Source organism: Talpa occidentalis, unplaced genomic scaffold, assembly GCF_014898055.3.
Source record: "Talpa occidentalis isolate TD23 unplaced genomic scaffold, MPIMG_talOcc4v2.1 talOcc4.10, whole genome shotgun sequence".
NCBI lineage: Eukaryota > Metazoa > Chordata > Mammalia > Eulipotyphla > Talpidae > Talpa > Talpa occidentalis.
In genome coordinates this window covers 60,151,813-60,170,651 of record NW_023600993.1, presented here as the reverse complement: position 1 = coordinate 60,170,651, position 18,839 = coordinate 60,151,813, and positions in this window count along the sequence as shown.

Sequence of the window (18,839 nt, the reverse complement as noted above, 5' to 3'; positions counted from 1 at the left end):
AGGCAGAAGGACTGAAGTACACTGCTGAGGGGAGCAGCGGGCGGCAGGAAAGGTCTGCGCGCCATGTGGGACCCTCCTCCAGTGGCCGGGGAGCAGCCGGGGATCGAACTGGCGCTGCAGAGGCCAGTTAGCTTCGCAACCCAGCGCTCAACCACTGCGCCACCGGGGAGGCCCTTTATGAGTTTATTTTTGACCTTACAATTCACTGTACTGATTTATTATTTATAATAGCTTTTTAATAAATCCTTAAGGTGTTCTGTAAATATTATAATGTAATCGGCAAATAGTGATAGTTTTACTTCTTCATTTCTAATTTGGATTCTTCTTAGAAATTTCTCCAGAGCCCACTTGTTCTGGCTAGGACTTCCAATGTAATCATGAATAGCAATGGCAAAAGTTGACATATTTGTTGAGTACCAGATCCCAAAGGAAAAGCTTTCATTTTTTTCATAACTGAGTATGAAGCTATGTATGTGTTTGTCATATATGATCTTTTTCATGTTGAGGTATGTTCTTCCTATGACCATTTTTGAGTGTTTTCATAATAGGTAAATTCTGAATTTATTATTTCTCTTCTAGTTTTATTTAAATAACCCTGATTTATAATTTTATTTGGTTTCAGTATATGAACTTACAAATCAATATTTTCATGTACTACATTATATTCACCACCAGCAATCTAGAAAGAATACTATGACGAGAAAGATAAATCAGACTGAGAAAGTCAAACAAGACCTGATTTCACTCATGTAGTAGATAAAGAAATAAAACAAGTATCAAACAAAATAGAGTTGCTGTGGTAATAAAATATTTATATATTCATTGTGACTATTTTGTAGAATTCATAGATGTGGATTTTGAAACAGATTCAATGGCCATGAGCTACAGTCATTTTCCCTTCATATATTAAGATTTTATTTGTTCTCATTGAAATTTTATCTTTGTAACCATAAGAAAAGGTAAAAATAAAAGTTAATTTTGTAATAAAGTACACACATTTGTGTTTATTACAGATGTAAAATTTGGGAGCATAAGGAATTTAATTTCAATGTCAGGAGCTACAATCAGTTCTCTTTTTTTAGTAGCTTTTCATCTCTGGGTGAAAATTTTTTGTATTGCCTCAAATGTTCACCTTACTCAGGGAAGATGTAGAGATGCAAACTAGTGGGAAGAGAAAAAGACACTGCTGTCAACATTTAGGTATTAATATTCTCTGCCTTGTTCTGTATTAAAACTCTTTTTATAGAATGAATTAATCTGTTCAATCTTCCTGTCTTCAATATGTCTCAAAAACATAGCTGTTGTTTTACCTGTTATAGTATGTCTGGGGTAGTAGGTAACTCAATTGGCAGAACAGACAGGGATCAACATCATAAACCAATATGTGGCAACCCAAGTATTCTAAAATTCCTTTGAGGAATTTCAGTTACATACAGCTGAGTGCAGACTTAAACTGGGGAAGAATGAATTCTGCTAGTACAGACCTGGGATATTTGCAATGCCCCAGTTGATGTGGGCACTAAAATTTCCCTCACAATTTCTCTACCAGAATTGATCAGAGATGCCAGGCTGAGCCAGGCTCAATTACATAAAAGTCCAATAGCAGAGAGAAGGACTTGTAAGATAAATCACAGATCCTCTGGGAAAATAGCCCAATGCACTCAGGTATTGCAACCCCACAGAAATGGTAGCAAAGGTTGTGGTAGAACTGTGACAACCATTATGGGGACATTGCATTATGGGGACATTGCATATAGGGACAACCATTATGGGGACAATAAGGCAGCACAAACATGACTACCACACTTGAATACAGTGCAGCCTTATTCTCAAGTACAACTTAATCCCAGAGCCTTAGCCTGATAGATTTCCTTACTAGTAGATTCAATCTTGATAGATAAGAACCCATGGCAGAAAGGAGAAGCAGGGAGGTGGGTTGGTGAGTTAGGCAACCTAAGCACGGTATACAGCTTGCTATGGAATGAAAGAAAAGGAAGTTGTGACCAACTTCATTCCCCTCACTGAGATCCAGCATTAAAACACTAGATTTCCCCCCCTGCCACCTTCTCATGACAGGTCATCTAAGAAGTGAAACAAACAAAATACATATCCAGAGAAAATAAATAGAAAACAAGGCAACACACATGTGTAGGAAGCAAGGAACCTCCAACACAAGACAGAAAAGCAAAATGAGAAGGAAAGATACTTGTGACAAATATAATGGAGACAGGATTAGACTTTAAAATAATATAAAAATGTTACATGAGATTCTGGAAGGTCAATCAAAGGCAGATAGAGAAAAAGAGATCCAAGAAGAAAAATATTTCTTCACCAAAGAGATAATGAATGATCACAAAAAAGAGACTGAATTAAATTCAGGAAAATTTCAGAAAACACTTTAAATAGAATTAAACTGACAGAAGGATGGATTTCAGATATAGAAGACTAGGTGAACAAATCACCCATTTAGAAAAAGAGGGAAAATTAAGACAAAGGAAAAATGAGGAAACTCTAAAATATCAGGCTGAATTAGAATAGGAAATTTAAGAACATCTTGAATTTCTGTAGGTGAGGATAGAGAAATGGGATAAAACCTTATTCAAAGAAGTAATTGATAATTTCCCAAACTTAAAAAAAAATGAATTAAATGTGAATGACCAGGAAGCAGAGAGAACACTAATACTTTAAAAAAAATAAAGATTTATTTATTTATGCATACAAGAACTGGGGTATAAGCTAGAGGTGTGGGGGGTGAGAGGATTCACCAGAGATAGAGTGGGGAACAGATCGACTAAAATACACTGCTGAGGGGAGCAATGGGTGAGTCAGGAGAGGTCTGCTGCGCCATGTGGGATGCTCCCCAACTGACCCAAGATCGAAACCATGCTGCAGTGGCTGTGGATAGCCCCATAGGTTGCATCTTAATCCCTTACACCACCAGGGAGGCCCCAAAACTAACACTTTTAAATGTAAATATATCTATATCCAAACATATCACTGTCAAACTATCAAAAATCAGAGATGACAAACTTTTGCATGAAGCAAGGAAAAAATATAACTTACAAAGGCTTCCAATTAACTCTTCCCCCAAAACAGAGTCCTAAAAGACAAGAACTTTCAGTCAAGAATACTTTATCCTGAAAAATTATCATATAAGTATGCAAGAGAAATATTAAACAATTATTTCTGTTCCCAGACAAACAGAAACTACCAGAGTTTATCACCACCAGATCTTCCCTTCAAGAAATGTTGAAAGGAACTTTTCTTAAAGAAAAGAAACACAAATTCCTGAACAAATGACAATAACAATAGAAAACCAGAAACATGAACAAGAATATTATGAATGAACAAAAAACAATGAATGCCTTCTTGATGGTTTAAAGGTTAAGTCTCAGGGCTATTACCATTGTGGCATAAGTTTGATCTCCAGGTAGGAAGCTAACCCACAGCAGACCTCTCCTGTCTCCCCTGCTGCCCTCCGTTAGCAGTGTATTTTACCTGTCTTGTTCCCCACTCTGTCTCTGATGAATCCTCTCAGCCCCCCACATCTGGCCTACCCCCCAGTTCTTCTACATAAATAAAATAAAAATAAATCTTTTTTTTAAAGAAAAGAGACACTAAGCGGGAGGAAGAAATTGACAGCAACTGTATAATTAAATGTCAGAAGGAAGATACCAGTTCAAAAAGACTTAAGATGTTGGAATTTAAGTAAAACCCCATCGAAACCACTAATCAAAAATCCAGAGTTGGGCCTCCCTTGGTGACGCAGAGGTTGAGCACTGGGCTGAGAAGCTGCTCGCAGCCTCTGTAGCACCAGTTTGATCCCCGGCCACTGGTAAGGATCCCAAATGGCACAGCAGACCTCTCTCCTGACACGCGCACTGCTCCCCGCAGCAGTGTATTTTGTCAGTCTGCCTGTTCTGTTCCCCACTCTTGCTCTGGTGAATTCTCTCACCCTCCCATGCTTCTGACTGTACCCAGCGCTTGTATAAATAAATAAGTCTTAAAAAAAGTTTGAATAAATAAAAAAAAAATCCAGAAGAGACCCACAGAAGATGAAACAAGCAAGGAGAAACAAATGAAAAAGACAAAAAAGAAAAATAAATAAATTAAAATAAAAAACAAAGTGACTCATAATAAAAAGTTCATATAATCACCCAAAATAAAAATATCTGAGCTCACCAATAAAAAGACATAAACTAATAATGTGAGTGAAAAACCTCAGCTATCTCTTCTCTGATTACAAGAAAACTCCTTAAAATCAAAAGACAAAACAATCTAAAAATAATAGGTTGGAATTTCACAAATGCTATTCTTATATCAGATAAACTATACTTTTAACTAGAAAAGTAATCAGGGATAAGATGGACACTATATAACAGACAAGGGAAAATCACCAAGAATATTGGTTATTAATATTTGTTTCCAGTATAGGAAAACCTAGTTATTTAAGGCTACTATTACCAGTTCTAAAAAAGCATATTGATGGGCTTCCCTGGTTGTACAAGGGGTTAAGCGCTGCACAATGAAGCAATCTACAGCCTCTGCAGAATGAATTAGATCCCCAGCTGGCCCGGGAGATTCCCACATGGTGAGGTAGACTTCTCCTGTCTCACCCACTGCTCCCCTCAGCAGTGTGCTTCAGTCATTCTTTCTGTTCTGTTCCCCACTCTGTTTCTGGTGAATCCTCTCACCCTCCACATCTTTGGCCCGTACCCCAGTTCTTGTATGCATTAAATAAATAAATCTTAAAAAAATAAAAAAGCATATTGACAAAAATACAGTCATTGTCAGAGACCTCAACAGACCATTAGCATTAATGGATAGATCATCCACACAGAAAATTAAGGGGGGGGAAACCTTAAATGAATTATTAGAAGAGAGGGACTTATATATTTATTAAACTTTCCATATCAAAAGATATTAATACATTTTCTTCTTTAATGCACCTGGAACATTCTCAAGAATATATCATATACTAGGGAACAAAACATGTCTCCAACAATATAAATTACATCAAAAATCTTCACAGATCACAATGCTATAAATCTGGAAATTTACACACACACACACAAAAATAATGGAACAATCTAAAACATGAAAAGACTAAGTAAAATATTTCTGAACAGGGCCTCCCCGGTGGCGCAGAGGTTGAGCGCTGGGTTGCGAAGCTGCCTGCAGCCTCTGCGGCGCCGGTTCGATCCCTGGCTGCTCCCCGGCCACCAGAGGAGGGTCCCACATGGCGCGCAGACCTCTCCTGCCGCCCGCTGCTCCCCTCAGCAGTGTACTTCGGTCCTTCTGCCTGCTCTGCTCCCCGCTCTGGCTCTGGTGAATCCTCTCACCCTCCCGCGCTTCTGACTGTACCCAGTGCTTGTATAAATAAATAAATAAAATCTTTAAAAAAAAAAAAAATTTCTGAACAACACTTGGGTCAATGGAGAAATCTAAGAAAAGTACAAAATGTATCTAGAGACTATTGAAAATAGAGATACAAGCTACCAGATTCTATGGAATTTTCTAAAAGTAGCATTATATAGGAAGTAGGCTCACACAAAATAAAATATCAAATACATAATTTAACTCTACAGCTATAGGAATTATAGAAAGAACAAAAGCATACAAAACCAGTGGGAAAAAATAATAAAAATTTAAGCAAAAATAAATAAAATAGGAACCAAAAAGTCAATGCAAATGATGGGCAAAACCAAGATTTGGTTCTTTGAAAAATAAACTAGCTGAAAAGTCACTAGCTAAGTCTATGAAGGAAAGAAGAGAGAATGTACAAATCAATAGAATAAACAATGAAAGAAGTGAAACTACAACAGGTATTGAAGAAATACATAGAATCATAAGAATATATTACAAAAATTGAATGGAAACAAGCTGGAAAACCTAGATGAAAATAACACAGTTTTAAACTTATCCAACTTCCCGAGACTGATTCAGGATGAAATAGCTAGTTTAAACAGTTCAATCACAACTGGCAAAATTTAAAAACAAATAAATGTCTCCCCAAGAACAAATGCCCAGAAACAGAAGGCTACCCCGGTGAATAATATCAGCCTTCAAATACCTAATATCTATCTTACTCAAACTCTTCCAATTCAGAACTCCCAATCATATTCTGTGAGTCCAACACCATCTTAATCACAAAATTGAACAAAGAAAGTAAAAAGGAAAAGAAAAAATAAAATTATTGGCTAATATCTGTGATGGACACAAATGCAAAAAAAAGAAAAGAAAAAGAAACCTCAAAAAATACTCGCAAACCAAGTACAGCAACAAATCAAAAGAATCATCAACATAATCAAGTAAGCTTCATTCCAGGTATGCAGAGTTGGTTCAACATATGCAAATAACTCAATCTCATTCACAAAATCAACAATAAAGAAAACAATAGAGTGGGAATAACTGGAACTCATCTAAATATAAAAACCATATATGACAAACACAAAAATATTGTACTCATTGGTAAAAAGTTGAAATCACTCCCACTAAGATAAGGAACAAGACAAGGATGCCCTATCACCAGTATTATTTAACATAATGTTGGGAGTCCTAGCTGAAGCAATTAAGCAATAGAATATATAAAAGGTGAGCCTTCCCTGGTGGTACAGGCAGTTGAGCACCACGCTGTGAAGTTGTCTGCAGCTTCTGCATCACCAGTTCAATCCCAGCGGCCAGTGAGGGTACCTCAGGACGTGGCAGACCTCTCCTACCTTGCCCGCTGCTCCCCTCGGTAGTGTATTTCATCAGTCTGCCTGTTCTGCTCCCTGCTCTGTCTCTGGTAATCCTCTCACCCTCCCGTGCATCTGGCCTGTACCCCAGTTCTTGTATAAAATAAATAAATAAATCTTTAACATATATATATACATATATAAGGTATACAAAATTAAAAAAAAACAAATGAAATTGTCATATTTTGCAGGTGATATGTTAGTAAAATTAGAAAAACCTAAAGAATCTACCAAAAATCTTGTAGAATTAATAAATGAATACAGTGAAATTGCAAGATACAAAATCAATATCCAAAAATTATTTGTCTTTTTATATGCAAACGATATATCCAAGGAAAGGGAAATAAGAAATACAACCTCAAATATAATAATGTCAAAAAAAATGTTGGGGGTAAACTTAATGAAGGATGTGAACAGCCTATCTTTTGAAAATTATAAAACTCTATTGAAGGAAATGAGATAAAGGGGAATGGAAAGTTATACCATGCTCTTGGATTTAAATGATTAATATAATTAAAGTGGCCTATATCCTAAAGTATTTTGCAGATTCAATGCAAACTTATCAAAATATCAGTGACCTCTTTCAAAGAAATAGAACATTTTTAAGATTTATATGGAACTGCAAAATGATTCCAAATAGATAAAGCAATCCTGAGAGAAATGAAGAAAAATGGATTTATCTTATTTCCTGACTTCAAATTATATTATATGCCAACAGTAATCAAAACATTATTTCTGAAACAAAAACAGAAATTCAGGCCAATAGAACAGAATTGAAAGCTCAGATATCAGCCCAGACAAATACACAGTTTTAATCTTTGACAAAGAAGCTAAGGCCATACAATGGAGAAAAGATAGCCTCTTTAATAAACAGTGCTGGATCACCATAAGTATAAAAATTAAATTAGATTCATACTTAGCTCCTGAGATACAACTTTATTGAAAATGGATTAATGATGAGTGAAATATACATAACAATAAAAATGCACCAGCAAAATACAGTAGAAATAAATCTTGAAATCAATAAAAGTATATATGAATACCTGAGAGAACAGAGGAAAGGGAATAAGAGAAGAAGGTAGATGAATTATTGCTATTTGTTTTTTGGTAGAGGGTGAGTGAAACATGCAGATATAAGGAAGAATAAAAGTGTAACCCCAACTTTAAATAAGGATTGCCCGGTAAGCACACCAGCTGCATGCCAACTGAAAGATCACCCTGAGGAACTACTGGAGAGATATCAGCACCATCCCATACCCTACAAGTCCCCAGATATTGAAACCACCAAAAATAAATTCCTAGAATAGTGGAAAAGAAGGATGAACACAACAAAAATCCCCAAGTTCAGCAGAACAAACCCAAAGCAAACAATGGGGGAAAAGATAAATATAAATGGCCAAGTAAGTACTCCTGGGAACAATACACCACAGAAAAACAACAAAACTCCATAATCAAACCATAAAGACATGATAAAAACTTTTTTTTTTCCACCTATCAGGCACAGATTCAAATTTGTCATGATTAAGAAAAATAAAGAGTGGTGACAATACAAGAAAAGATAGAAAAACCGTTGAGGGATTTGAAAGAAAACCCAGAGAAGGAAAATTCAATGGAGGAGATGAAATATTATGGGGAAAGTCTAAGAAGTAGAATAAAACAAATTAAAGAGAAAATCAATGATTTAAAAAAGAAAATGAAGTAAGACACATAACAAAGACATACAATGGAGAAAATTGAAGCAACACTTGGAGAATTATATTACACCATGAGGAAAGGAAATATAAAAATCACAGGCATCTCAGAAAAAGAGAGTGAAAGGGGAACTGAAGAAACTTACTGAAATAAATAATGGAAGAAAACTCCCCAACCATGAGGAAAGAACTGAATATAGAAATACAGAAATCCTATATTATGAACAAATAAGTAGGATGTTTAAAAAAGAAATGCAGGGCCTCCCCGGTGGCGCAGCGGTTGAGCGCTGGGTTGCTAAGCTGCCTGCAGCCTCTGCAGCGCCGGTTCAATTCCCACTCCCCGGCCACCGGAGGAGGGTCCCACATGGCGCGCAGACCTCTCCTGCCGCCCGCTGCTACCCTCAGCAGTGTACTTAGGTCTTTCTGCCTGCTCTGCTCCCTGCTCTGGCTCTGGTGAATTCTCTCACCCTCCCGCGCTTCTGACTGTACCCAGTGCTTGTGTGGATAAATAAATAAATAAATAAATCTTAAAAAAAAAAAAAGAAAAAAGAAATGCAGTAAACTAAAAAACACTAAGCTATCTAAACAATAGGAAGACATATAGTAGTATAACTTCCAACTATCCAAGACAAGGAAGAAATAATAAAATTGATCAGGACAAGGAAACACATAGCATAAAAAGGAGCTCAAATAGATTGAAGAACCACTCTGGGCAAAAGAATGGAGCAACATATTAAAAAATACTCCCCCAAAAAACTTCAGCCCAGAATACTCTAACCTGTGAAGCTCTCCTTCAGATACAATAATGAAATAAATATCTTTTCAGAGAAACAAAATATTAGCTAGTGTGCAATGGCTAACCCCCTCCTTCAAGAACTATCAAAAGGACCTTTAGTATTTAGAACAAAAAGGGGCATAAACACAAAGAATTGAACAATTAAATAGAACCAGAAAACAAAGAGGAAAACAGCAGTACCAGATTTTCATATATCAATAAAATCTCTAAACATCAATAGACTAAAATCACTAATGAAAAGATACAGAGTACCACATTTATTTAGGAAACATAATCCAACCTACTGCTGTCTCCAGAAAAGATACCTAAAGTCCAAGGATAAATATAGACTGAAAGTAAAGGGATGGAATACAATTTACAAGCAAATGGCACTACAAAGAAGGCAGGGGTAAATATATTTAAATCAGATAAAATAAACTTCCATTTTAAAAAGTTAAGAAGAGACAGGGATGTACATAATAACATAACAATTAAGGGGAAAAAAAAAAACCTGGAAGACATAACACAATTCAACATATACTCATCAAACAAAGGAGCACCAAAAGAAATCAGCTAATTGCTACCAAATCTGAAAACAGACATTGGAGAAAATACATATATGGTTGAAGATGTCAACAATCCACACTCACAATGGCCTGATCAATGATATAGAAAAGAAATGACACAATGATCCTTTAAAAAGTACCAGACCACATGGATTTAATAGTTATTTATGGGTCACTGCACCTCAACAAAGAAAACAGAGATATATATTTTTTCAAGTGCATATGGGTAATTCTCCAGGACTGACCACATACTGAGTTACAAGACAAGTATCAACAAATTGATGGATTAAGATTGAAATTATGCTGAGTGACATTGATCATAATGGCACCAACCTAGAAATTAATTATAAAATGAAAATAAAGAAATACCCTAATATATGGAGACTGAACAACAAAGTACTGAACAACCACTGGGTTAATGAGGAAATCAATGATGAAATAAAATTCCTTGAGACAAAATAATGAGAACATAACCTTTCAGAGTGTATGGGACGGGGCAAAAACAGTACTAAGAAGGATGTATATAGCAATGCAAGCCTACTTTTTTTAAAAATATTTATTTATTTATACAAGCACTGGGTACAGTCAGAAGCACAGGAGGGTGAGAGAATTCACCAGAGGCAGAGCAGGGAGCAGAACAGGCAGAAGGACCAAAGTACACTGCCGAGGAGAGCAGCGGGTGTGGCAAGAGAGGTCTGCAAGCCATGTGGGACCCTCACCGGTGGCCAGGCATCAAACTGGTGCTGCAGAGGCTGCAGGCAGCTTTGCAGCCCAGCGCTCAACTGCTGCACCACCAGGGAGGCCCAATGCAGGCCTACATTAAACAAAAATCCTAGAAAGAACCCAAGTAAATAACCTTGTCTCTCATCTCAAGGAACTAGAAAAATAAAAAAAAAAAAAAAAGTACAAAAGTCTGCCAGAAGAAAGAATTAATAAAAAAAATTAGACCAGAAATAAGTGGACAAATATCAGAAATACAGTACAAAAGACCACTGAAACCAAAAGTTGATTCTTTAAAAGATAAGCAAATTAGACAAATCTCTAGATAGGCTCACTAAGAAATAAAGGGATAAAACTCAAACAAATATGCTTAGAAATGAGAGAGGAGGTCATGTAAGAAACTGCAAAAGTTCAGAGGATAATAAGAATGTCATATAACAGTTATATTTGAACAAATTTCAACAACCTACACAAGATGGACAGATTCTTAGAATTGTATAGTTATCCAACATTGAATTGGGAAGAATAGAAAACCTGAACAAACCAATCACAAAGAAGTTCATCTGTGGACATCCCAGCCCTCTTTGTTCTAGGGAAGCAGTTTTGGAGCCAGAGTTGATGCTGGTCAAGCTAAAGTGTAGAGTCAGGCAGGGGGCCTCTCACCAGGACAAATATCTTGGTATGAGGATATCTGCTGAAAACAGCAGGCAGACATTATAGCTAGATTAGCATAACCAGCTAGACCACCTTGATGGAAGGGATTAGAGATTAGATGTTTTGATCAGCATTAACAATGAATCTGACCCAGGCAACAGACACTATTCAACCCCCCTAGCTTGTGCCACACTATTAGGCATCCCCAATATATATCCCCACCACATATATTCCTCCACACATTCCTCTAAGGACTTGCCCACCATCCCTGAAATTGATGCACAATGAATATGAGACTGGCTGGGGCTGGGGGGAAACAGGCTGCATCTTCATAGGTGTAAGCTCCTCTAAGTCTCTCTCTCTCTCTCTCTACTTGAACTTTGAGTTGTCTTTCCTCTGTCCCACACTGCTCCCAACACTGCCACCTGGTAAGGTGACAGTGATCAAAACAGTAATCAAAACTACCCCCTCTGGACCTCCCCGGTGGCGCAGCGGTTGAGCACTGGGTTGCGAAGCTGCCCGCAGCCTCTACTGCGCTGGTTCGATCCCCGGCTGCTTCCCCGGCCACCAGAGGAAGGTCCCACATGGCGCGCAGACCTCTCCTGCCGCCCGCTGCTCCCCTCAGCAGTGTACTTTGGTCCTTCTGCCTGCTCTGCTCCCAGCTCTGGCTCTGGTGAATTCTCTCACCCTCCCGCGCTTCTGACTGTACCCAGTGCTTGTATAAATAAATAAATAAATCTTTAAAAAAAAAAAAAAAAACCTACCCCCTCCCAAAAAATAACAAAAACGAAAGTCCAGTTCACAATGGCTTCATAAGTTAGAGCTACCAAACTTTCAAAGAGAAATTATTACTCATCCTTCTCAAACTCTTCAAAAAAATGAGAAAGAAGAAATACTTGCAAAAACATTTGATGTGGCCAACATTATGATAATACCAAAACCAAAAAAAGACACCATAAAGAAAGAAAATTATAGACAACTATCCCTAATAAACACAGATGCAAAATGTTTATTTATTTATTTATTTCTTGAAATGGTGTACAGGCCAGAGTTGGGGGGGTGGTGAGAAGATTCACCAGAGAGGGTGGGGAGCAGAACAGGCAGATGTACCGAAACACACCACCGAGGGGAGCAGAAGGGGAGACAGGAGAGGCTGCTGCACCATGTCAGCCAGCTGGGGATCCAATGAACTCGCACCACAAAAGCTGTGGACAGCCTCACAGCACTGCACTCAACCCCCTGCACCAACAGGGAGGTCCCAATGCAAAAATTCTAAATAACTGAACTCTAAATTGAATCCAACAATGCATTAAAAATATTAAACACTACAGCCAATAATATTTGTGCCAGGAACACAAGGTTGGTCAAACATCTAAAAATCAATTAATGTGATATACCATATCAACACAAAGGAAAATAAAAATCATATGATTATATCAATTTATGCCAAGAAAACAATTAATAAAATCAGCATCCATTTATGGAAAAAAACAGTTGAAAAACTGGGTGATCACAATGGGCTATGATGGAGGTGGTGGGAAAAATATGTGATCATACCTGAGATGACACTTATTTATTGGAAAAAATGTACAAGGATATAAAATAAAGGTAGTTTAATAAAAAATACAATAGAAGATTTATTAGTAACTGGAAATCTTTTCATAAAATACAGGCTTATTATTCCACAAAACATATTAATTCATTTTGATCAAAAATAAATTATATTACATTTTTAATTTACCATTATGTTGTCCTCATTTTATATAGTGCTGACTTTATTTTTAATAAAATTTTACTTGTAACAATCTCACCTCCTAATCATTTATATTAGATGTAGGGGCAGGATGGGCACAGAGCAGGTTTCTTATGTTCAGAGCAGACAGGTAAAGGAGAGTCTTGGAGCTCTCCGCAACTTTCTCAGGCTTTTATTGAGCTTTACATGTAGTGCTGCAACCAGGTACATGGGAGGCAGGGGGCTGGCAGGGGCAGGGAGGGCGAAGGATGCCAGGAGGCCAGTAGGCCTCCAAGCACCCAGCTAGTCTTCACTCTGGGCTTCTCTCTAATGCTTTCTACCCTTCTTTTTCCTTTTCTTTCTTCTGCCTCTGCTTCTCTTGGGCAATGTAACAATACTATAGTCATGGCCCACAGAACTAAACAACACAACTTATAGCAATGTAAAAACTGCAGGTGCCCCTTCAGGCAGGGCAATCCTAATGGCAGGAGGGCAGAAAAGCCTGAAAATCAGTTACCCTACATAGAGTACTATAACATTGATTTTGTTATCAAATTTAACTTATGGTATATGGTATTATATAAATCTTTTTTTAAATATTCTTTTTTTAAAAGATTTATTTATTTATTTATTTTAAAAGATCTATCTATCTATTTATTTATTTATTTATTTATTTATTTATTTATTTATTTATTTATTTATGTAAGCACTGGGTACAGTCAGAAGTGCAGGAGGGTGAGAGAATTCACCAGAGCCAGAGCGGGGAGCAGAGCAGGCAGAGTGACAAAATACACTGCTGAGGGGAGCAGCAGGCGGCAGGAGAGGTCTGCGCACCATGTGGGACCCTTGCCTGGTGGCCAGGGATCAAACCAGCACTGTAGAGGCTGCAGGCAGCTTCTCAGCCCAGTGCTCAACCGCTGTGCCACCAGGGGAGGCTCCATCTTTTTTTTTTTTTAATATTTATTTATTTATTTATACATGCACTGGGTATAGTAAGAAATGCGGGAGGGTGAGAGAATTCACCAGAGCCAGAGCGAGGAACAGAACGAGTAGACCGACAAAGTACACTGCTGAGGGGAGCAGCAGGCGCAGCAGGAGAGGTCTGTTCCACCATGGAGGACACTCGCTGGTGCCGGGGATTGAACAGGTGCTACAGAGGCTGCAGGCAGTTTTGCAGCCCAGCGCTCAACCACTGTGCCACCAGGGAAGCCCTATATACATCTTTTATAAAATAAATACCTATCTACAAATATTTTACAAATTTCTACATTAAATGTAAAAACAAAATTAATAAAATTAATTTGTTACTGCCATTTCAACTGGATTAATGCTGCTTTTTGAAGTGAATATTTTCTTTTCATACGGAATCATTTATAATTAGGAAAATAAGTTAATGAAATCATATTTTTTTCAATTCAGAAAGGATTGGTCACAAATAACATTTTATATACTCATGATGTTTTGATGTGCAAATAAATTTAGACATCTTTGTAACTACAGTTGTTTTTTTTTTTAATTTATTTTTATTTATACAAGAACCGGGGTACAGGCCAGATACCCGGGAGGATGAGAGGATTCATCAGAGACAGAGCAGGGAACAGAACAGGCAGAATGACGAAATACACTGCTGAGGGGAGCAGCGGGAGAGACAGGAGAGGTTTCCTCGCCGTGTGGGTTGCTCTGAGGTCGGTGTGGATCGAACTGGCACTGCAGAGGCTGCAGACAGCTTCACAGAGCTGTGCTCAACCACCTGCACCACCAGGGAGTTCCTATAACAACAGTTTTAAATGCATTTCTTACATATCCTCACAACACTTGTTTTTGTGTGTGTGTGTTTGTTTTTTTTTTTTTTTTTGGTTTTGTTATTTAATATGGACATTCTCACAGGTGAGATGTGAAATCTCATTGTGCTTTTGATCTGCATTTCCCTGACAAATAATGAACATTTTGTTATATGTCTATGGGCCATTTAATGTCTTTTCTAGAGAGGTGTCTATTTAGCTCTCTACCCTTTTTTTTTTTTTTTTTTGGTTGGGTTATTTGTTTTGGTTCTTATGAGCTGCACAAACTCTTTGTAGATCTTTAATATCATACCCTTGTCAGATGTATGATGTTCACATATTTTCTTCCATTCAATTGGGTGACTTCATTTTGCTTAATGTCTCTTTTTCTGTACAGAAGTTTTTAGTTTGACATAGTCCCCATTTTTTATATATATTTTCCTTGATTCTTGCTTCTTGAAATGAATCTTCAAACACATTTAGGTTATGTTTATGTTATGGGGTGTTTTTCCTACATTTTATTACATATTAAATGGTTCAGCACTTACATCTAAGTATTTTATCCATTTTGGGTCAATTTCCATGTATTGTAAGAGATAGTGGCTTAGTGTCATTCTCTAGCATGCAGTTGTCCAGTTTTCCCAACATCGTTTTTTGGAGAGACTTTCCTTGGGAAAGTGTATGTATGTACCTCACTCCTTTATCATAAATTATTTGTGCATGAGTGTGTGTTTTTTCCTGGGTTCTCAGTTTTATCCCATTTGTCTGTATATTTGCTTTTGTCTCAGTACCATGCTGTTTTATTATGGCTTTATAGTATCATTTAAAGTTTGGAAGTGTAAAATTTCCAGTCTTCCATTTTGTTTGACAGGAGAACTTTGGCTATTCTGGGTCTTTTGTGGCTCCATAAAAATTTCAGTTATATTCATTCCTGTGTGGAACTTCCTCAGAACACTAAAAATGGATCTGCTATATGATCAAGCAATTCCACTCCTATCTACTCAAAGAACACACTATTTCAAAAGGAAACTTGTACTCCTATACTTACTGCAGTGTTATTAAGCTATAGCCAAGATGTGGAAACAAAGCAGTTTCCCCCAAACAGGTGAATGGATCAAGAAGATATGGTATGATACACAATGGAAGACTTCTCAGTGTTCCAAAAAGATAAATTCATGTCATTACGGGTACATGGGTGGAGTTGGTAGGTGTTTTACTAAGTGAAATAAGTCAGAAGGAGAAAGATAAATACTGGGTGGATTCACTTGTTTATGGAATACAGAGAAAACAAAAACAAAATCAAAGACAAACCTTGAAAGCTGACCACATATCTGAGGGATACAGGAGTGGAGGGGAAAGGAGTGTGGTAGCAGGAGGGATAAAAAGAAGAGGAAGAAGAGCACATTGGACTAGGACTAAGGCTTCCAGAAGGGGGTAAAGGTGGTGCAGTTAGAGCAAAGGGGAGGTAAGTGTCTAAAGGAATATTAACGGAGCTTTGATGGTAGTGTGGTAAAATAACATACAATTGTAGAGGAGTAAACCTATACCCTTAAGACACATACTATGATGTAAATCAGCATTGCATTAATAAAAGTAATTGAAAAATTCAATGTTTACTTGCTAATTTTTTTTGTTTTTTTAATATTTATTTATTTATGCATATAGGAGCTGGGGTACTGGCCAGAGGTGTGGGGGGTGAGAGGACTCACCAGAGACAGAGTGGGGAACAGAACAGGCAGATCTACTGAAATACACTGCTGAGGGGAGCAGCGGGTGAGACAGGAGAGGTCTGCTGCTCCATGTGGGTTGCTTCCTGGCCGCCGGGGATCAAACTCATGCTGCAGAGGCTGTGGATTGCTTCATAGCCCTACTTGCTAATAAAATTTTACTTATGCATTTTAAATTAAATAATAATTAAACTATACATTTTGTATTATCTAAAAAAATGCATTTTATATTTTTAAGCAGAAAGTATAGTTAAATATACAAAAGTATACAACATATAAAGTATAAGGCTATAAATTAGATGTTTTGAATTTAAAATGTATTTGTTTTTGATATAAATTGTGTTTTTGCTACAAAATTAAAATATCCATAATGTAAATTAATCATACTTATTACAAATTTGCATGCATGAATACATAAATGAATTTTAAAGGATTAAAATTTAACAAACTTTGATAGTGGAACCAAATATGATTCAAAGACTGATTTAAAGTAATTGCTAAAATTTGCAATATTTAGAAAGATAATAAGAATGAAATGTGTTGGGCCTCCCCTGTGGCGCAGCAGTTGAGCACTGGGTTGCGAAGCTGCCCGCGGCCTCTGCGGTGCCGGTTCGATCCCCAGCTGCTCCCGGCCACCGGAGGAGGGTCCTACATGGTGCAGACCTCTCCTGACGCCCACTGCTCCCCTCAGCAGTGTACTTCGGTCCTTCTGCCTGCTCTGCTCCCCGCTCTGGCTCTGGTGAATTCTCTCATCCTCCTGCGCTTCTGACTGTATCCAGTGCATGTATAAACAAAACAAACAAACAAACAAACAAACAAATAAATAAATAAAACATGCCTCTATTAAAAAAATAAATAAAAAAATAAGAATGAAATGTATTAATAATGTTCTTTTGTAGCTCTAGTAGCTGGGATACTAATTGCTTATAGTAAATATAAACCCCCAATTAGACTTATATATATATATAATTTATCTATAAAATAAATTCTCAAGCTATCAAAGACCATGCAACATGAGAGAAGGAATAAATGGTCTATGATGAAGAGCACTGAGTGATTGGCTACTGGGAGTTCATCTGAGGGGGGAATCCTGTACTGTCAAAACATTAACACGACTGTATTGTAAAGCAATGCTGTTTCATTAAAGATTAAAACAATTACAAAAAGACAGACATCCAAATATACCAATAACCACAATGAATAATAATGAACTAAGTAAAAGAAAAAAGGAAAGGAATAAAGATCCCAAATTCTCAGAGTGAGGAGGGGGATGGGAGGAAGGGGTAGCTGGCAGATCAGATATTTTCACCATTTGGAAATGGTCTAATTCATTATATAAAATCACTTTATTTTAGAACAGTTATTTACATTAATGATTGACTTAGTAAAATCATAATGAAACATATGTAGTAAATATTATGCTAGACACATTTGAAAGCATGCATCTATGCGCTCAAAACTTCACAACACATTTAAGGGTGTGACTATTATTTTCATTCCCATTTTATTGATGACAAAAAGAAGTCTTATGAGGTTAAATCAATTCTCTCAAAAACACATAGCTAGTTCTAAATAAGTCCTCTTGCAAACACTATACCTGAGTAACCTCCTGTTCTTGTAATGATGCCCAACACCTCACACCGTTCTCGCAAGAACATGGAGATTTTACTTAGCAATGTCAAGGAGACCAAGGTCTTTCTTTACTTGGACACCATAGAACCTGAATATCCCATTGATGGACCACCAGCTAGCACAGTCATTGCTGAACAAGAAAACATATACCAGCATCTGATGAGACAGGATGTTCTAATAGGTAATTTTGTGATCTTGTCACTTCCTTGCTTAAAATCTTTTTTTTTTTTTTCTAAGATTTATCTATTTATACAAGAACTGGGTTATAGGCCAGAGGCACAGGAGGGTGAGAGAATTCACCAGAGACAGAGCAGGGAGCAGAACAGGCAGAACTACTGAAAACACTGCTGAGGGGAGTAGCGGGTGAGAGACGAGAGGTCTGCTGCACCATGTGGGTAACTCCCTGGCCAGCCGGGAATCAAACCTGTGCTCCAGAGGCTGCGGGCAGCTTCACAGAGATACACTCAAACTGCTGTGCCACTGGGGAGGCCCTATTTAAAATCTCTTACTACTCACAATAGAGATGGCCAGTGGTGACTTCTCAGAAAGAATGAGTCCAAGTTCAGGAAAGGGAAAATCTTTAAATTGGCTGCAAGTGTGTATGTAGTCAGGAATTTCTCTGAGGTGTGGTTACTGCCCTTGGAACTGTTCTTTCCTCAAGATCTTCTCAGAGTTGACTGTAATAAAGTCCTCTTCCCCAAGGGGTTTATATTTACTGTAGAAGAGATACCTCCACTTGCAACCAACCAGGTCCTGTGCCAAGAGCAAGATCTTCCACTGATAAGGACATGTGTGGGTATGTTTCATGAGCCCCTAATTGTAAG